A 21,967-nucleotide genomic window follows, 5' to 3' on the forward strand; every position below is an offset into this window, starting at 1 on the left:
GAAGAATCTTGTCTAGACAATACATCAGACCTACGATTATCTACTCCTGGTCTAAAAGTCACTATGAAATCAAATTCTGCAAGGAATAACATCCATCTCAGTTGCCTGTGAGTTAGTAGCCTGGCAGAGCTCATAAATTGTAAGTTTCTATGGTCAGAGTATACAGTTATGGTGTGGTTTGCTCCCAATGGATAATGTCTCCATTCTTTGAAGGCATTGTGAATTGCTAGTAATTCTTTTTCTGCTAAGGTGTAATTCTGTTCTGCTTCATTCAGTTTTCTTGACACATATGCTATGGGGTGCAATTGTCCAGTTTCTCAGTGACGTTGGGACAGGATGGCCCCAACAGCGACATTGGATGCATCGGCTTCCACAATGAATGGTTCCTCCACATTGGGATGAGCTAGAATGGGAGCTGAAGTAAAGGCCTTTTTAAAGTCTTGAAATGCTTCTTCTGTCTCTTGGGACCAGTTGAAGATGGCCTTTTTCATTAGCAATTTGGTAATTGGTGCTACCTTTTGGGAGAAGTGATGGATGAAGCGTCGATAAAAATTTCCAAAACCCAAAAAACATTGGCTGTCCCGTACTGATTTTGGTGTGGGCCATTCTGATACAGCTTGAATTTTTCTTTCAGTCATTTGCAGGCTGTCAGGTGTTAAAATGACTCCCAAAAATTCAACCTCTTTGGTATGGAATTCGCATTTACTTAATTTGCAAAGCAAATTATGGTTTCGTCGAGTTTGTAATACCTTTTTTACATGTTCTTCATGTATTTCTTCAGAGTTTGAATAGATCAATATATCGTCAATATAAACGATGACAAAGATGTCTAAGTATTCTCTCAGAACATCGTTTAGGAAATATTGGAAAGCTGCTGGGGCATTACATAGACCAAACGGCATCACTAGATACTCAAAGAGACCATAACGAGTCGTAAAAGCCGTTTTCCACTCATCTCCCTCTTGAATTCGAACTAGGTGATAAGCACCTCGTAAGTCAAGTTTGGTGTAAATAACAGCAGATTTTACCTGGTCTAACAAGACCGGTATGAGAGGTAGTGGATATTTATTTTTAACAGTGATCTTGTTTATCGCTCTAAAGTCAATACAAGGTCTCAATTCGCCATTAGCTTTGGGTACGAAAAACAGCAGAGAAGCCGCTGGAGGTCATGATGGCCAAATTACCTAGTTGGCTAAGCATTGATCAAGGTATTCTCGTAGGACTTGAGTTTCTTTCTGTGATAATGTATAGATTCTACAATTTGGTATATTGGCGCCGGGTACAAGTCGATCTGGCAGTCATACGGCCTGTGAGGTGGTAAGGAGCTCGCTTTCTTTTCACAGAAAGCGTCAGTATATTCTGAATACTAAGGTGGCAGATCAATTTCCTTCTCGACTGTAGTAGCAATAGAGTGTTGAAGATTTCCTTCTTTGTCTCGTCTTGGTTGAAGAAATTTGTTTAAACAAGTGGAAGAAGAAAAATGCAAAACCTGGTTGCGCCAGTCTATGTATGGATTGTGTAACACTAACCACGGCATTCATAAGATAAAACCATATTGGGGTGCTTGGATTACATGGAAGCAAATTATCTCACAGTGGTTCAGATTCCCATCATCTTTGCAAATCATTTGCATTCGTGAGGTTTGTTTACTAACGGGCCTCCTGCCAATTCACTACCATCAATTGCATAAACAACTTCAGGAACCTTTTTGCTCTGCAGACAGTGAAAAGCGCGACGGATGCAACTGCACCCGTCGCACGGCCGCAACACCGCCGGCTCCATTTGGAGCCGGCTCCCATGTTGCGGCCCACATCCCCGCTGGGACGGCGGGCGGAAACTCTGTTTCCGCCCGCCGGCCCAGCGGGGATGTCATAATGGGCACCGCGGGAGTGCGGCCGCATTGGCGGCCGCACGGCGGTTAAAACTTGGCGGTCGGCAGTTGCCGCCCGCCAATGTTGTAATGACCCCGTATGTCTTTTTCCCTGTACAGTCAGTTGTGCTAGAATTAAAAAATGTTTGACATAACGATGTGTGCAAGAACACACTGAAGGGATTGTCAATTTGCCAAAGAGGTCCCCTTCGTTTTTCTTTGGGCACTTTAGTTTTCCTATGAATTTTCCAAATCAATTGCTACCTTTTTCTTTGTCACAAATGTTGGATCAGTTTTACCTGTGGGTTTCTTTTGACATTCCTTTACGAAATGACCCTTTTTTCCACAATACAGACACTGTCCATTTCTTCGCAGCATGTCTTTCTCCTTTTTGGCCAATGATGGGCGAACAGTTCCGATATCCATTGGTTCTATAATAGGATCGGAGGACAACTGAAGGTGCCTGGACCTTTCCATTCACCAGTTGGGTTTTTCCCATTTTTTCCCACAGGGTTAGATTAATTAAGTCAGTACAAGTTTCCGGTTGTGGTTCAACTTGGGCCAATACGTCTTTCAGATCGTCTTTTAGCCCATGATAAAATACTGCTGACCTTTTTTCCTCTGGCCAAGCGGTTCCCACTACTAACCGGTTGAGGTGTGAAAAACACGCTATCAAGTCTTTATTTCCTTGGTGTAATTCTAGAAACTCTTTGTCTGCAGACATAGGGGGTCATTTTGACCCTGGCGGTACGGGACCGCCAGGGCTAAAACGACGGAAGCACCGCCAACAGGCTGGCGGTGCTTCCAGGCGTATTACGACCGCGGCGGAAGCGCCGTGGTCGCACCGCCGGGGCCGGCGGTATTCCGCCACTTTTTCCCCAGTGGTGATAATCCACCTGGGCAGTGCTGCTAGCAGCGCTGCCCAGGGGATTACGAGTTCCCGAACACCAGCCTTTTTATGGCGGTTTGCACCGCCAGGAAAAGGCTGGCGGAATGGGGAGTCGTGGGGCCCCTGGGGGCCCCTGCACTGCCCATGCCACTGGATGCCACTGGCATGGGCAGTGCAGGGGCCCCCTGACAGGGCCCCATGCAGCTTTTCACTGTCTGCTATGTAGACAGTGAAAAGCTCGACGGGTGCAACTGCACCCGTCGCACGGCCGCAACACCGCAGGCTCCATTTGGAGCCGGCTCCTATGTTGCGCCCGTGATCCCCGCTGGGCCGGCGGGCGGAAACCAGGTTTCCGGCCGCCAGCCTAGCGGGGATCTCCAAATGGCCGCGGCGGGGGTGCGGCCGCATTGGCGGCCGCATGGCGGTCAGATCTTGGTGGGCGGCTGATGCCGTCCGCCAAGGTCGTAATGACCCCCATAGTTATTGCGCGCCAGTCAAATACCTTTTCAAATTCTTCTACAAAACGACGCCAGTTACACAAAAGGGGACTGTCTAGTCGGACTAAAGGCACTGCCCAAGTAGTTGCATCACCATTCAGATAGGATATGAGGAATGCAATTCTAGATTGTGCGTCCAGAAAGGCACTGGGACGACACGTAAAATGTAGTTCCACCTGTGTGAGAAAAACTTGAACCTTATTGGAGTCCCCAGAAAACCTTTCTGGCGCAGCTCGAGGAATCTGTGTTGGCACGTTCACAGCTATGTTAGTAGGTGTGGAAAGCGTAGGATGAGACTCAGATTCAGAACCATCCACCTTACTCTGTAATTGGGTTACTTCGTTAACTAAATCGGCTGTAATATTTTTTGAGTCTGTCAAATCTCTTTGCATTTGAGTGACTACTTGCATAAGGGTGTCTAAGGTGGCCATCTTGTGCAGCTCGCGTACAGACCAAGAGGAAAGTATAAACTTGTGGGCTCACTATTCTCTCACAGTGCCCTTTCCTCGGGATCTGCACGCTGCTGAACAAAAGGCCCACCTCCCGGCGTCACCAACTCAGAAATCTATCAGAGCACAGGGTTATGATGAAGCCCGGCGGGGGGAAGGGAATTAGGGTAGGGAACTGCAGGGAGAGAGATCTGAAAAGAAACGGTTAGAACAAATATGCATATACTCATTCATAATAGTATAAACTCACCAATAAACTCTTGAATGAAGGCATCTCTGTGGTATCAGATTGAGACCCTTTGTGAATTGGGCGTAGCCCCTTCTTTGAATCATGGAACAAGAACAAACTACAACCTCTGAACCTAGAGATGGCAAGAGGTTTGGACTATGGTCATACTCTGAATATCAATCAAGTAACAATTATGCATTCATAACATAAACGTTTGATCTCAGCCTAGAAATTCTCAAAGACTTAAATATGTATCTCACATATTATGCTTCCCAAAAAACAATGAAACTATAATTTGCTTATCTCCAAAACGTTTTCACATTTACTACTAAGGCCTGAAAGTTTTACTCATTGAACTTGCAGCGGTTTGTTCGTTGGGCAGAAGCGCCTTGTTTATTGTTCATGAAGCGCTTTGATCATCATACATGAAGCGCTTTGTTAATTATGCCAGAGAGCGCTTTCACTTGCTTTGTCTGAAATGCTACGCTCATTGTGCTAAGGGGCGCTTTACTCATGTGGCCTGAAGCATTTTGATTGTCATGCCAAGGGCGCTTTACTCTTGTGACCTGAAGCACTTTGCTTGTTGTGCTAAGGGGGCGCTTTACTCATGTGGCATGAATCGCTTTGACCGTCGTGCTAAGATCGCTTTACTCGTGTGGCCTGAAACGCTTTTGATTGTCGTGCCAAGGGTGTTTTACTCATGTGGTTTGAAGCACCTTTGATTGTCTTGCCAAGGGCACTTTGCTCATGTGGACTGAAAAACTTTGATTATCGTGCCAAAGCCGCTTTACACATGAGGCCTGAAGCGCTTTGCTCGTTGTGCTAAGGGGTGCTTTACTCATGTGGTCCGAAGTGCTTTGATCGTCGCGCCAAGGCCGCTTTACTCATTTGGCCTGAAGCGCTTTTATAGTCGTGCCAGGAGCGCTTTACTCTTTGGACTGAAATCGCTTTGCTCGTTGTGCTAAGGGGCACTTTACTTTTGGAAGTAACAGCTCCCTTCAAGATTGGGCTCATCAAGACCTTACCGCTACGAGTACGACCTACTCGTATCTGAATTCACCATGGAAACAAGGGTACTCCGATTTGCTGTCAATCTGCCATGCAGGAAATCTGCTCTTTTTCAGAGGAACCCCCACGAGGTCTGACTGCATCGAAGTCTTCAAAATAGTGAGCAATGTGCTTGGGTGTGGCTGGGCTTTATAGGCCTGCCACAGCCCAAGATGGCCGCTGCCTCTAGAAACCTGGGAATTGTAATCCATTCATAGAATAGCACTGATAAGTGCATCTTGTCCACCAATGTCCTGACGCTGCAGCTACATGAGCTTTACCACACGCCAGGCGATGCTGATAACCACTTCTAGAGCAAGAGGGGATGACAAGTGGTGCACATGAAGCGCTGCAAATACGAGCAGTGGAGTTTCGTGCGGGACCTGGACTGTGCACAGCCTTATTCCTGACAATACTCTATGGGCATCCAGGAATGCACCGGAGGCCGCATTAGCTGTATCTTTAGACTCTGAGAAGGCGTTTGATTGCATAGAATGGCCCTACTTGTTCACGACCCTGGCAAAATTTGGCTTGGGTGACCAGTTCATTTCTAAAGTCCGCCTGCTTTATGATCACCCCACGGCACAGGTTAACTACGGGGGATTCCTCTCAGACCCATTCCCCATCCGCAGAGGGACCCGACAGAGATGTCCCCTTTTGCCCCTTTTGTTCCTGTTGGCACTGGAGCCATTAGTATCGGCCATCCATTCCTCTCCCTCGACAGCAGGTCTCCCTCTGCAGAATGGTTCCTCCAAAATCTACTTATACGCCAATGACGTCCTCCTAACCGTAACTGACCTGGAACGTTCCGTACCAGCTCTATTGGAGATCATCGATGGATTTGCGCCCCTCTCTGGTTACTGAATAAACTGGGACAAGAGCAAGGCTCTCCCCCTCTCCCACGTGACAACGAAAGCTGCATTTCTCGGCTTCCCATTCCGATGGACCCGGAAGGTCCTCAAGTATGTGGGAGTGCTAGTCAATCAAGGCCTGGACCATATGGTTGCAGACAGTTTAGGACCCCTCATTGCGCGAATGAGGCTTGACTTCGAAAAATCGACCCATCTGGGCCTTTCCATGTGGGGCAAGATACAGGTGGTGAGAATGGTCACGGTAACTCGCTTCACTTACGTTTTGGGCCTACTACCCCTACAAGTATCTCTCTCAACATTAAGGCCAATTGACTCATCAATTAGAGCCTTCGTGTGGGGCTCTACGCACCCACGACTGGCATCAGCTAAGATAATGGTGCGCCGCTCTCATGGGGGAATGAGACTTCCCTTGGTGGAGCATTACGCCCTGGCTCTACACCTATCACAACTGGCTAATACACTGCCTGGATCGCCGGAGCCACCGCAGTGGGTGGCTGTGGAGAGGATGCTGCTTTCCCATGATGGGGGACTCGGTGGGCTCTAACGTCATGATCTTTCACCTTCCAGCACAGCGAATCTGATCTTAAAGGCGACTTGCGCGGCTTGATGTAGGGGTCACCGCCTACTTGGGATATACCCTATCCTGCACACCCAGGCCTCCTTATGGAACAACGATAGCTTGCAGGTAGGGAGAGCTGTGCTTAACTGGCCGCAGTGGGGAAGAGCTGGTATCGATAACCTAGCTCAAGATTTGGAGGACGGAGCACCCAAATCCTTAGCTAAACTGCAGGAGGAATTTAACCTCCACCCATGGCAGGAATGGTGATACCTGCAACTCAAACACTGTTGACAACAGAACGTTGCTGGGGACTCCAGACCTCGCCTGTGGCAACCTATTTAAAGACATGGGGAAAGCATAAAGGCGTTATGGCAGGCCTCTATAAGGTCATCACGCGTCATCTGTACTCGCAACCTCTTCTGGAAAAACTACGCCTACAATGGCAAGCCCGCCTGCAGCGGATCTTTGACACAGAGGACTGGACAGACATTTTGGATGCTGTGGACAGGGGTACTCGCAAAGCTTGATTAAATTCTGTTTCTTGAAGGTAATCCATGATTGGTACTGATGAAATTATACAGAACTGGGCTTCTCCCGCACGCAAAGTGTTGGCGTTGCCCAGAGTCATACTGCGACTTGCTTCATTTTCTAACTATCTGCCCATCGGTCCAGCCTTTATGGAACGCTGTGGGACTCTGGCTGAATCCGTACCACTTCTGACACCTCTTCCCCCTTCTCTTATCATAATGCACGATATGGCTTTCCTCCCGGCCCTGTCCAGACCGCAACGAAGATTGTTGCATACGGAACTAGCAACTGCAAACAACTGTATCCTCCACCACTGGTGATTGGTAGCTTCTCCAACCCCGGAGGAATGGATTGTAGCAATGGCCCGCATAGCTGCACATGAAAGAGTCATCTATAACCTACAGGATAAGGCTGCTATATTTAACCAGGTGTGGACCCCCTTCCTTGCAGCAACACCGTCATAACATGTCCGCCGTCAGCTACTCCTGTGTCACGCCCATCCTCGCTCCTGATTCCACTGGCCCTTAGTAAAAGCTACAGCCACCCCGTACCTTTAACATGCATGTTATCTACCACCCTACCCTTCCAGCACTAGCCCATCGCCCCGCCCTCCCCGTCCTCCCCCCCAGACAGTAGAACTCAATATGGCTGTCACTCTAGGGACCTCGCTAATGATCACGCAGCATCTCCACCCCGTCTTTATCTTCCTCCCCCCCTTTTTCCACAGTGCCACAAGCTCCTCTCTCCTCTCTTCTCTTCTACCTTTTCTCCTCTCTTTACCTTCTTTTACATCATCTCTCTCCCCACATGAAGGGCTGCTCTGCTTTGCATCCCGTGAAGACCTTAGCCTCTATTTCCTGGGTGACACGACAGAGTTCATATATTAGTGCATTGTTCTTCATGATATCTCATGGTGCAGTAAATGATCTATGAACCGCTCCTCCGAATGCACCTCACCCCCCCCTCCTATTAATCATCTCACGACCTATCCTCCCTTTCATCAGCCGGGCCAATTGCCTATTGCTTCCCCTCCCCCCCTTTTTTCTCTTTGGCAACTCCGCCCACCCGATATACTCCAATGCAGACTCCGCAAACATCCTCTGATGAGGGCAACTAGCACTAGCTCCTCACTCCCTCTCATACTTGGTCTCCTTAACGCTGGACCTTACTGAGCCACGGTTGTTACACAGGGTGCTAGTCCCTACCTACGCATCGAGCATTGATTTGTTGAAGCGACCCCAGATATCCCGACCTTTGGCACGAGAGGAAGTAACCCGCAGGGGCATAATGGAATAGATAACAAAGTGAGATTAACTCAAGTCACGTCTCATCACAGCATGACATATCACCTCAGACATCGCAACACTACGCAGCCTACGTCTCAGCTTTGCCCTCCTTCCCCCTTCCCCTCCTCTCTACCCTTTACACCTCCCCATTTCTTAATCTTCATCGCCGTTGCCCTTTTATAATGTTTAGACTTGTTGTTGAATGTATTTAGCCTACTCCATCACTCATATGATACAATTTGTGTTATTCTCAAAACATACAGGGACTTTGATCCCCTTCTGCTCTGTATCATTACGCAATATTAATGAAAAATTTCAAAACAAAAGAAAGTACATAAAACAATGTTGGCAGATAGTTCCCTAATGCTAAAGGTTTTGCTAATGTTGCCACAATTCTATGAGCATTGACAAAGCCAACAGTTGCAGTAGGAACAGTTGGCAGTGTATAGTGGGAAAAAGGCAGAAGGGGGCTGGGAGAGAGAGAGAGAGAGAGAGTGTCACAGCAGTGCCGGTGTCAACGAAGTAGAGAGAAAGCAATTCAGAGGCAGTAAAGGAGCGATGAGCATGACTGATGAGGGGGAACTGATAAAGAATTGAGAGACACATGATGAAGAGAGAGAGATAGGGCAATAGAGAGAAGGCGAGAGTGAAAGAATGGGGGCGTTTCCTCCCATTACGGGGTCAGAAGATTGACCGTTTTTAGCGGTCGGAAATGGGGATTTGGCCTGTTTGCGACCTCTAAATCAGCCTCTAGCATTAACAATCCTTATTTTAGGAGTCCGTAACCTCATCAAGGGTCAGGGGTGCCTCAGCTGGTCCAAACCCCTCCACATCGACAGCACTTATGACAACACAGGCACCACAACAGCCTCCTACAGCAGCCACATCCTCCAACTTTGAGGCAGACATGAGGAGGGACATGGCAGCCATTATGGCCACGTTGGGCAAACTGGAACAGGACAATGCTCGCAATTTCAAACTGTTAAAATATTGTAAAAAGAAGCTGAAGAAGCTTGTTAGAAATAGGGTCCTTGGTTGGCAGTCAGGTTACCCCTTGTCCAAGCAATGACCCTCACTCTAGTCAGGGTAAAAGAGAATCACCATCAGCTAACCTCCGCTCAACCCCTTGGCAGTTTGGCATGAGCAGGCAGACTTAACTTCAGAGTGCTAGGTGTAAAGTATTTGTACCAACACATACAGTAACTTAATGAAAACAGTACAAAATGACACAACACGGGTTTAGAATAATAGAAAATATTTATTTAAACAAAACAAGACCAAAACGACAAAAATCCACCATACACAAGTCAAGTTATCAATTAAAAACCAAAAAGAGTCTTCATGTAATTTTAAATACAACGCTAACTCTGTTAGCATGGAAATGTACCTGGACTCGTCAAAAATAACCCAGCACAGGCAAGTGTGCGTCAAAAGAGGACTGCGATGTGTAGATATCACTCACGAGCAAGACTGTGCTCCGTTTCTCCTTCCATCAGATCGGCGTGGGTCGTGTCTTCTCTCCACAGGAGAGCGATGCGTTGGTCCGAACAGCACTCTCGGGTCTGGGCAGGCCTTGCGTCGTTTTTTCATGCCCAGCTATGTTTGCGTCGGAAATCCTGCTGCACAATATTTTGAAAACCACGCAGCGTAGGTTGCGATCTCACCAGCCTCCGTTAGCGATGTTGCATGTTGTTTCTCCAGCCGTGTGCATCGATCTTCCAGCCACGCTGCAGGTGAGAGTCAATTTTAGCCACGAAGCCGACGGTGCGTCGATTTTTCAGCCTTGTCTCTGAGTTGCGTCAATCTTTTCTCCGCACAACGGTCTGTGCTTGGATTTCTTACTTTTGTTCCACCAGCTTCTCCTTTCAGGGTCCCAGGAACTGGATGGGCACCACTTGGCAGGGTAGAACTCTCAACAGAGTCTCCAGGTGCTGGCAGAGAGAAGTCTTTGCTGTCGCTGAGACTTCAACAACAGGAGGCAAGCGCTAGTTCAATCCCTTAGAGAGTTATTCACAAGCAGGAAGGCACACAAAGTCCAGTCTTTGTCCTCTTACACAGGCAGAAGCAGCAACTGCAGGATAGCTCCACAAAGCACAGTCACAGGCAGGGCATCTCTTCTTCCTCAGCTCTTCAATTCTTCTCCAGGCATAGTTACTATTGGTTTCCAGTTGTGTTCTAAAGTCTGTCGTGTTGGGTGCCCTTTTTATACCTATTTTGCACTTTGAAGTAGGCTTACTTCAAAGAAAAGTCTCTCTTGTTTGTGAAATACTGCCTTGCCCAGGCCAGGCCCCGTACACACACCAGGGGGTTGGAGGCTGAATTGTGTGAGGCAGGCACAGCTCTTTCAGGTGTGAGTGACCACTCCTCCCCTCCCTCCGAGCACAGATGGCTCATCAGGATATGCAGGCTACACCCCAGCTCCATTTGTGTCACTGTCTAGAGAGAGGTGCAACCAGCCCAACTGTCAAACTGTACCAGACAAGGGATCCACAAACAGGCAGAGTCACAGAAATGGTTTAAGCAAGAAAATGCTCACTTCTAAAAGTGACATTTTCAAACACACAATCTTAAAACAACTTTACTAAAAGAAGTATTTTTAAATTGTGAGCTCAGAGACCCCAAACTCCTTATGTCTATCTTCTCCCAAAGGGAAACTACACTTCAGTCATATTTAAAGGAAGCCCCTATGTTAACGTATGAGAGGGATAGGCCTTGCAACAGTGAAATCCAAATTTTGCAGTATTTCACTGTCAGGATATATAAAACACATTAGTATCTGTCCTACCTTAAACATACACTTCACCCTGCCCATGGGGCTACCGAGGGCCTACAGTAGGGGTGCCTTACATGTAAGAAAAAGGGAGGTTTAGGCCAGGCAAGTGGGTACACTTGCCAAGTCGCATTTGTAGTTTAAAACTGCACACACAGTCACAGCAGTGGCAGATCTGAGCCATGTTTACAGAGCTACTATTGTGGGTGGCACAGCAGTGCTGCAGGCCCACTAGTAGCATTTGATTTACAGGCTCTGGGTACCTCTAGTGCGCTGTAATAGGGACTTACCAGTAAATCAAAAATGCCAATCATGGATGAACCAATTACATACATATTTTATATAGGAGCACTTGAACTTTAGCACTGGTTAGCAGTTGTAAAGTGCCCAGAGTAACAAAAACAGCAAAACCAGAGTCCAGCACACATCAACAACCTGGGAAACAGAGGCAAAAAGTTAAGGGAGACCGCGCTAAGGATAAAAGGTTTAACACGTGTCCCCCCCGGCTGAAAGTGGGGAGCAACTACCCAACCTCATGGGAGTTCCATCTCTAAGGCAGAAGAATCTGGACATACCATCATCATTGGAGTGTTCTGTACTAGGGCGGTGTTCCACTGTAAAGTCCCTCCCCTGTAGGGAACTAGACCACCTCAACAGTTTTAGATTCTCACCCTTCATCTGCATTAACCATCTGAGGGGCCTGTGGTCTGTCTGAACCTGGAAGTGAGTCCCAAACAAGTAGGGTCTTAGCTTCTTCAGCACCTAGACCACAGCAAATGCTTCATGTTCCATGGCACTCCACACATGTTCCCTGGGAAGTAACCTCCTGCTAATGAAGCGTACGGGTTGATCTAAGCTCTCTTCATTAAGATGTGAGAGTACTGCTCCAATACCATGCTCTGTGGTGTCTGTTTGCACAACAAACTCCTTGGAGTAGTCAGGTGGCTTCAGCACAGGTGCTGTGCACATGGCAGTCTTCAAGGCATCAAAAGCGGTCTGGCAAGACTGTACAGATCACCTTCTTTGGTTGCTTCTTAGAACTCAACTCAGTCAATGGTACCATATCCCTTGACAAACCTCCTGTAGTAGCCAGTGAGACCTGAAAAGGCTCTCACCTCAGTCTGGGTTTTGGGAGGCTCCCAAGCCAGAATGGTGTCAATTTGTGACTGTAGGGATGCCACCTGGCCACTCCCTACCTGGTGTCCCAAGTACACCACAGAACCCTTCCCTATTTGGCACTTGCTTGCCTTAATAGTGAGGCCTGCCTTCCACAGAGCCTCCAAAACTCTGCAGAGGAGCTACAGATCTCCCTCCCAGGAGGAACTAAAAACAGCAATGTCATCCAGGTAGGCGGCACTGAACTCATCCAGCACAGCCAACACCTGGTTGGCTAACCTCTGAAAGGTGGCAGGGGCATCCTTCATCCCAAATGGCATCACTGTAAATTGAAAGTGCCCATCTGGGGTAGAAAATGCAGACCTCTCCTTGGTCCCTTCAGTCAAGGCAATCTGCCAATACCCAGATGTTAAGTCAAACGTACCGAGGTAGGTGGAAGCTCCCAACCGATCAATGAGCTCATCAGCTCAGGGGATGGGGTGTGCGTCAGTCTTGCTGACCGCATTAAGTCCCCATTAGTCCACACAGAATCTGAGTTCTGGAGTGGCATAGGGTGCAGCAGCCTTTGGGACCAATATCACTGGGATGGCCCAAGGACGTCTGGAATGCTCAATCACCCCTAGGGTTAACATTTTGAATACCTCATCCTTAATGCTAGCCCTGACCCTGTCAGTCACCCGGTAAACTTTCTGTTTAATGGGTGGACTATCCCCATGGTCCACATCATGTGTGCACAAGTGTGTGACCCCTGGGATCAGGGAAAACAGTGAGGTGAACTGTCCCAACACCTGGCATCAGTCCCTCTGTTGCTCTTCAGTCAGGGAGGGGGAGAGGCTCACTCCCTCCACAGACCCATCTTTTTCTCCTGCAGACAGGAGGTCAGGAAGAGGGTCACTCCCCTCCTCCACCCCATCATCTGTTGCAAGGAGCATGGACAGTTCTGTCCGCTCATAGTGGGGTTTGAGCCGGTTAACATGCAAGACCCTGAAAGGGTTCCTGAGAGTCTGCAAGTCCACCAGCTAGGTGACTTCACTCTTGTGCTCCACCACTTCATAAGGCTAAGTCCACTTGTCCTGGAGCGCCCTAGACTTCACTGGTGCCATCACCCACACTTTTAGACCAGGTTGAAACTCGACCAGAGTGGCATTCCAGTCTTACCACTGTTTCATATCCTCCTGGCTTGCTTCCAGGTTCTCCTGTGCGAGACTCCTGAAGCGGGCAGTCTGGTTTCTCAGAGCCAGCATGTAGCTAAATACATCCTGGGAGGTTTACTAGGAGCTTTTTCCAAAGCCTCCTTCACCAGACTTAAAGGTCCCCTCACAGGGTGGCCATAGATCAGCTCAAAGGGACTAAACCCAGGTCTCTTTTGAGGCACCTCCCTGTAAGCGAACAGAAGGCATGGCAAGAGGACGTCCCACTTCCGCCTCAAGGGCTCTGATAGGCCCATAATCATGCCTTTCAAGGTGCGGTTGAATCTCTCAACCAGACCATTGCTTTGGGGGTGGTACGGGGAGGTGAATTTGTGGGTTACCCCACACTCCTTCCACAGAGATTTCATATACGTGTTTATGAAGTTGGTACCCCTATCAGATACCACTTCCTTGGGAACCCCATGAGGGTAAGAACCCCAATCAAAGCACGACCCACCACAGGGGAAGTGATTTACCTCAGAGGAATGGCTTCTGGGTACCGGGTGGCATGGTCCACCAAGACCAGGATAAACCTGTTGCCCATGTCTTGGAATCCAGAGGCCCCACAATGTCAATGCCAACCCTTTCAAAGGGGTACTGACAACAGGAAAAGGTTGGAGGGGAGCCTTACATTTCCCCCCACTCTTGCCACTGGCTTGACAAGTTTGACAAGACCTGCAATGTGCATCTGCGTGCCTGCGCATTAGGGGCCAGTGAAAGTGGGTGACAAGCCTCTCAAAGGTCTTGTCCCGCCCCAAATGTCCAGCTAAAGGCACATCATGAGCCAATACCAGTAGGAAGGCCTGGAAGCACTGGGGTACCACCAGCACACGGGCTGACCTAGGCTCAGGAACCTCAGGCTCACTATCCAGGAGGCCGTCCTCCTAGTAGATCAGGTGAGATCCTGGCTCCTTGCCAGCCGCCTGGTCTGTAGCCTGCTTCTGCAAACCCTCCAGAGTGGGGTACGTTTTCTATGCTGCACAGAATGCTTCCCTGGTGGGCCCCCCTTCCTGCTGCCACTGTGACAGCTCAGAGATCTTCCCCAGTTCAGCCACCTGTTCCCCTGTGGGCTCCGGGGTGTCACCCTCAGGATCCACCTCCTCCCAGACCGTGGGAACTTCTTGGGCCGGTTTCCTGTTCCCCCTGCCCTTCCTCTTTTTGGAGGTCCCCTGGGCCACTGTTTCAGGCTTTTGACCGCCTTGACAGGCTGCCACTGACCTGGTAGATACGCACACCTACCCAGGCAGACCCAACATCTCCAAGTGTGAGCTGTTTTCCACGTCCTTCCAAGGGGAATCCTCCAGGGCATTGCCAAGCAAACAATCTACAGGCATGGTTCGGCACACAGCTACTTTTAAGGAACCTGAGACCACCCCCCCATTCAAAGGGAACCTGCTCCACTCTACACAGGCGCTCTGAGTTGTCCACTGCAACTACTTTTGGTGAAGTACCCGGGAAAAAATCTGCTCTTCAGACACCAGGTGACTCTTTACTGTAGTCACACTGGCTGCTGTGTTGCTCAGAGCCTCCACCCTCTGTCCATTGATGGTCACCCACTGGCTGTACTTTTTAGTGTTCCCAGGCATGAGAGTTCTCTGGACCATCTCGCTTTCCCCCCAGTAAGACAAGGGTCATTTCAGCTGGCTCCCACCCACCTGGAACCAACTCCTCCTCAAGCGCTACACTAGCCAAACCCTGGAACGGCGCACCAGTGGGTGCCGGTGTACTCCTGGGGCATTTGGGGTCCCCTTCACATGACCCACTTGGTCACATGCATAACACTTATGTGGGGGGCCCCCTGCCACTGGTTTCCCTTTGGAGAACCATGGCTTCTTCTCAATGCGGGGCTGGGAATCTTTACCCTGGGAATCAGTTTGGGGCACTTTATAGAACTCCCCCTGTTTACCCTTACCCCCCCTTTCTTCTGAGAGGGACCCTGACCACCCTTGGAGTGGTCTCCCCATACCTCCTTTGAACCCTAGTGCTCTCCCGTGCAAGCTTCCTGGGGTCAGTCAGCTTGCTGTCAATCAGGTGCTGCCACAGCTCTGGAAAACATAAACTGTACAAGTGCTCCCAAGCAATCAAATTGTAAAGCCCCTCATATGTTGTTACCCTACTGCCCTTCACCCAACCATCCAGTGACCTGCAAAAAGAATCAACACATTCCAACCATGTTTGGGATTCCTTCTTCTTAAAGGACCTAAACTTGTCTTTATATTGCTCAGGGGTGAGACCATATTTTGTGAGTAGGGCATCCTTCATGATCGTGTGGGTGAAATTCTGAGCATCCCCTAAGGCTGTCAGTGTATCTCTCCCCTCTACCTCTTCCACAGACCCGTCCCCCAATGAGCTTCAGGGACCAGATTCATGTGGAGAGCAGACTCATATCCCTTGAACAACAAGTATATGTCATCCTCCCTCTTGTTATCCTTCACAAGGGCTTTAGGAGTGTGCACCCTCCTCTCAGGCTGCACTGTGCTGTTGCTGGCACCATGTCTACTAGACTGGCTCATCTGATCTAACTCCTTTAAGCTAAGCTCATGAGCCAGCAGTATCTTCCTTTCCTCAATGGCCATCCTTCTCTCTTCCATCTCTAGACTGAGCTTCTTCAGCTCCAATAGGTATTCGCTCTCTGCCTGTCTGTCCTGTAACTCTTCAGGAGTCAGACCCTTGGATGACACACTGCTACCTGCCCTGGAGACTCTATCCCTGGATATAATAGGCCCACCCACTACATCATTGTGAGTGATTTGCACCCCTTCCTCCCCTTCCTGCTCCTCCTCTGTGTGCCCCTCGGCTTGTTTGGCTGTCACCCATGCCCTCAAGGCCTTTTGCAGCTCCTCCTTATTGGATGAGCTCTTAATAAGACAGGCAAAATCCTTCCAGAACTGCTTCAACTGAGCCACTGTGTAGCTCTCCAATTCCTCTATGTCAAAAGCAGCTCCAGCTAATGCATATCCAGATTGAGACATGATGAAGAGTTAAAAAAATGCAAAGTTCCAAAGGCAGAAAAACAAGTTCCCAAATGAAGATTACAAAAAAAATGTCAATCAATGGATCAGCAAGGAATAAAAAGAAGTCCCAAAGAGAAAAGCAAAAATCACAAGACAAGCAGTATGTGGTCACGTAGTGGTGTGAACTCAAAACAGTTGTGTACCCGTAATCACTGTATGTCAAGTACAAATACAAGTCCAATCCCATCTGCTGATCACCAATGTTAGAAATGGGGTCTTTGGTTGGCAGTCAGGTTTCCCGCCTGTCCAAGCAAGGACCCTCACTCTAGTCAGGGAAAAAGAGGATCACCCTCAGCTAACTCCGCTCAACCCCTTGGTAAATTGGCACGAGCAGGCAGGCTTAACTTCAGAGTGCTAAGTTTAAAGTATTTGTACCAACACACACAGTAACTTAATGAAAACACTACAAAATGACACAACACAGGTTTAGAAAAATAGAAAATATTTATCTAAACAAAACAAGACCAAAACGACAAAAGTCCACCATACACAAGTCAAGTTATCAATTAAAAACCCAAAAGAGTCTTCATGTAATTTTAAACACAATGCTAACGCTGTTAGCGTGGAAATGTACCTGGGCTCGTCAAAAATAACCAATCATGGGCAAGAATGCGTTAAAAGGGGCCTGCAATGCGTCCATATCACTCACGAGCAAGAGCGTGCATTGTTTCTCCTTCCGTTGCGTTGGCGTGCATCATTTCTTCTCTCTGCAGGAGAGCAATGCGTCGAACCAAAAGGCACTCTCATGTCTGGGCAGGCCTTGCGTAGCTTTTACATGCCCAGTGATGTTTGCATCGGAAATCCTGCTGCATGATGATTTGAAAACCGCGCAGCGCGGGTTGCGATCTCACCAGCCTCTGTCAGTGATGCTGCGTGTCGTTTCTCCAGCCCCGTGCATCGATTTTCAAGCTGTGTCTCGGAGTTGCGTTGATCCTTTCCCCGAACGCAGTCTGTGCGTGGATTTCTTACTCTTGTTCTGCCAGCTTCTCTTTTCAGGGTCCCAGGAACTGGATGGGTACCACTTGGCAGGGTAGGACTTTCAGCAGAGGCTCCAGGTGCTAGCAGAGAGAAGTCTTTGCTGTCCCTGAGACTTCAACAACAGGAGGCAAGCTCTAGTTCAAGCCCTTGGACAGTTCTTCACAAGCAGGAAGGCACACAAAGTCCAGTCTTTGTCCTCTTGCACAGGCAGTAGCAGCAACTGCAGGATAGCTCCACAAAGCACAGTCACAGGCAGGGCAGCTCTTCTTCCTCAGCTCTTCTCCAGGCAGAGGTTTCTCTTAGTTTCCAGAAGTGTTCTAAAGTCTGTGGGTTTGGGTGCCCTTCTTATACCCATTTTGCCCCTTGAAGTAGGCTTACTTCAAAGAAAGGTCTCTCTTGTTTGTGAAATCCTGCCTTGCCCAGGCCGGGCCCCAGACACACACCAGGGGGTTAGAGACTGCATTGTGTGAGGGCAGGCACAGCCCTTTCAGGCGAGAGTGACCACTCATCCCCTCCCTCTTAGCACAGATGGCTCATCAGGATATGCAGGCTACACCCCAGCTCCCTTTGTCTCATTGTCTAGAGAGAGGTGCAACCAGCCCAACTGTCAAACTGACCCAGACAGGGAATCCACAAACAGGCAGAGTCACATAAATGGTTTAAGCAAGAAAATGCTCAATTTCTAAAAGTGGCATTTTCAAACACAGAATCTTAAAATCAACTGTACTAAAAGATGTATTTTCAAATTGTGAGCTCTGAGACCCCACACTCTACATGTTCATCTGCTCCCAAAGGAAATCTACACTTTAATCATATTTAAAGGCAGCCCCCATGTTAACCTATGAGAGGGATAGGCCTTTCAACAGTGAAAACCAAATTTAGCAATATTTCACTGTCAGAACATATAAAACACATTAGAATATGTCCCACCTTAAACATACACTGCACCCTGCCCATGGTGCTACCTAGGGCCTTCCGTAGGGGTGCCTTAAATGTAAGAAAAGGAAAGGTTTAGGCCTGGCAAGTGGGTACACTTGACAAGTCGAATTTGCAATTTAAAACTGCACACACACACACTGCAGTGCAGTCTGAGCCATGTTTACAGAGCTACTATTGTTGGTGGCACAACCAGTGCTGCAGGCCCACTAGTAGAATTTGATTTACAGGCTCTGGGTACCTCTAGTGCACTGTAATAGGGACTTAACAGTAAATCAAATATGCCAATCATGGATGAACCAATTACATACACATTTTGTATAGGAGCACTTGCACTTTAGCACTGGTTAGCAGTGCTAAAGTGCCCAGAGTAACAAAAACAGCAAAAACAGAGTCCAGCACACATCAACAACCTGGGAAACAGAGGCAAAAAGTTAAGGGAGACCACGCCAAGGATGAAAAGTCTAACAAAGCTGTAATCCTGTAAATGCACAGCCTCTCAGTTCAGTCCCTTATCTCGTTGTAATTTGTATTTAGTTTTAGTGGGTTTTTGTTGGGAAGTGATAGGTTCGGTAACATAGATTAGGTTAGTTGTAGGATAGAGTAAGTGTAGTTGGGGGTGGGTTTTAGCATCTTTTTTTGTTTTGGGGATTGGGAGGCTATATTTTAAAAGAAATCAATAAAAGAATTTACAAACAAATATACATTTGTTTAGGATAGGTTAAGTTAGTATATGTGTAGCTTTAGTTAATGTTGTCCTACTCGTATCTTGTCTCTTAAGGGGGTGGGGGACAATGTTTAGTGTGAAGCGTTGAATGTATAAGGTACGTTTAGATTAGGATATATAGCTGTAGGGGTACGTATGTGTTAGCTTAGTGGAAGATGATGTCTATTTAAGGACTTGAGAGATCCTGAGCCATTTGTTGTACATTATAGTCCAAGGGTGAGGGACATGTCCTGAGACATGGGTACGAGAAGTGTGCATTAGTGAGGAGGTCAAATTGACAATACGTAGGAATTGAGCTAATAAGAGTCTATAGCAAATAAGTCAACAGTGGTTGAGTGAAGTGGGCACATTGCCCGCTGTCACAACACTGTCATGATCTTAAGCACAGAACTAAGGAGATACTATCCATGTGGCACAGACTGGTGCTGCCGGGTGATTTTACATGTGAACGTTGTTCCTTCCACATCTTCATCCTCTGATGTATGTGGTGCCTCCTGTTCCATGGATGTTGCTGTTGTTGAAGTTGAGGGGGCCACACACACATCAGGGGATAGAGATGAGGAATCAAAGGTCCTGGCAGCTGCCACTTGTGGGAACACATAAGGCATCACTGCAGCAAGGAGGAACAGCTGATTTCTCAACACCGCAGCTACATCACGGTGGTAGGCAGCCATGTTTTGTCTGAGGGAGGCCACTTCCCACTGTATGGACTCCAGGGAATTTTGTAAAGCCTCTAGCCTCTTATTTATCTTGCTGCTGCCACTTTTGGAGGGCGCTTGTTGAAGTATCTGCCTCATGACAGCAGCTATGGCGGCCAGGGACTGCTGGAGTCCATGTAGCAGGGAGTGGGTCTCTTTGATGGCAGCTGAGTTTTCCTTATTTGGACTGAGGCACCTCTGCACTCCCTATAGGCTGTCTGCCGTAGTCTCCATCCCCACCCTCACCTGCTTGGCCAGCTCCTGCTTGACTCCTACCACTGTCCTCTGAAAGGTGATTTCTGGGTCCGCAGAGTCAGGACTGGTTGGTGCAGGACTATTTGGTGCTGTGTGTTGGTAGCTGGATGGTTCATGTGGAGTCCCCACAATGCTGTGTGTCCTCCCTGCGACTGGAGGTGGTATCTGGAGAGAACCAAGGACATCTTGGAGAGTCTCTGCGTTGCTGGTCAGCTGCTGGTCATCTATGTGATCTGTAAAATCCAGAACAGGCAGGTCGGCAGGAGGTAAGGCATCATCCTCTGCAATGGGATAATGAAATGTTAATCTTTGACTGTAGTGGCTGTTGACATGGCTCATCATTTATTTTCTGCTGGAGGCTCAGTGACATGTTACAGACCCCAGGTTGTAGTTGTTAATTATGTGTTGCATTGTGCATCACACATGAGGCAACCTTTCAAGGTATTTTGTGCATTGACCCCACACCACCATATTCCTTATAGACCCATTACCCCAGCCACTGACACTATGATACCACGTCATTTACATTCCTATTGACCATGGTGGTCATTCCATCAGTAGTATTGTTACTATTTTAGTGCTTTACTGCACTGGCACCATGAAGATGGCACTAGTGCAGCAAAGTACATGGAGGTCCATTTCTCACAATGCTTGTGTTATTTTTTTATCTGCCTTTAGCAGGCCCACACCATGTGCTAATTGGATGGCACAGTGCAACCGTAATGGATTGTCAGACCATTAGTTTGTCTCTCCCTACATTAGGGACATTTCCTTGCGTACAGCAAACCTGCCACAGGCATGTGTTGGTGTAAGGATGTACAATGTGGCTCAATGCATGCATTTTGAGAGTTTGAATGTGGCACGAGGAGAGTGGGCAACTTGGATCCACATTGGCATCTCGTTGTCTGATGGTACTGTTGCATAATGGGCTTTACAACAATGTAGAGATGAAGGGTATCCACAGCGTCTGGAGAAAACAAATTCATTTTAACAAATATAAATAATATTTTAAATTATTTATTTAATAAAGTAATAAATTATACAAAAGTTTTCCATCAATGAAGGTTTAATGTGAGACTAGTGAGTTGTTCTGTAATTAAAATTGAATGATTGGGTAAAATTATCTCTTCATCCTTTGGAACAGAGTAGAAAATATTCATCGAACCCCAGAGGAAAAGATAGGGCCCCAGGCTCTATTAGATGGTAGCGAACGAGGATGGTTCTCTTTCCGAATTGAGGAGAAATGGAATTAGGCTCTAGAACAGTTTGTCTCCACAGCCCAAATCCTAGTGTTCATGCCTAGAGTGGGAGAATCGTCGAAGTCACGGAGGATCGGAAGAGAATTGTACAAGCAGCTGAAGAAAGTATAAATAGGGTTGAGGAGTGCAGCGGTTTCGGTTTAGCTTGCGGTGATTGTGAAATTGGATGGTGTTTTGCAGAAATTTGTGCATGTTGTGTGAGTTTATTGTGATTTATAGTGATACTGAAATGGTTATCGGGTCCGATGTGGGCTAAGATCTCGAAATAATTTAAAAGGTGTAGAAGACACAGTTTATATTGTCTGCTGAGTGGTTGTGTTCATTGTGAGACGTTGGCAATGGCACAGTAAAATTAAGGACTTACTTTGCATGAGTGTGAGACAAATAGGAATTGGATCTTAATGCACAGAGAAAAACTGTACTGATTTAGATGTCAACCTATAGGTGGAGGTCTCGTCGGAAGTGACTGTAAAAGTTCTTGTGTGACTAAAACTGTTCATTCTTTAGAAAATCAGACAAAGGATTATTGTATTGTATTTTGTGTGTGTGCAATGTTTCAGAGCAAGTGTGTATGCAGATTGTAAAGCAGGGGGAACTGCTGTGAGGAGTGAGATCTACTTCACAGCGTGGTGTGCTCGTATAGGTTGGTTGGTGTGGTACTTGGATGCTATTGTTGGGCAACATAATAGGGTGCCGTGCTGTGATTGGTAGTTGTGATGGAGCAAAAGATTGTAGACACAGTGTTATTTGTAATTGGATTGGAATATTGTGAAAAGTTTTGAAAGTTATAGAAGATAT

The sequence above is a fragment of the Pleurodeles waltl genome, chromosome 7 (genome assembly GCF_031143425.1).
Source record: "Pleurodeles waltl isolate 20211129_DDA chromosome 7, aPleWal1.hap1.20221129, whole genome shotgun sequence".
NCBI classification, from domain to species: domain Eukaryota; kingdom Metazoa; phylum Chordata; class Amphibia; order Caudata; family Salamandridae; genus Pleurodeles; species Pleurodeles waltl.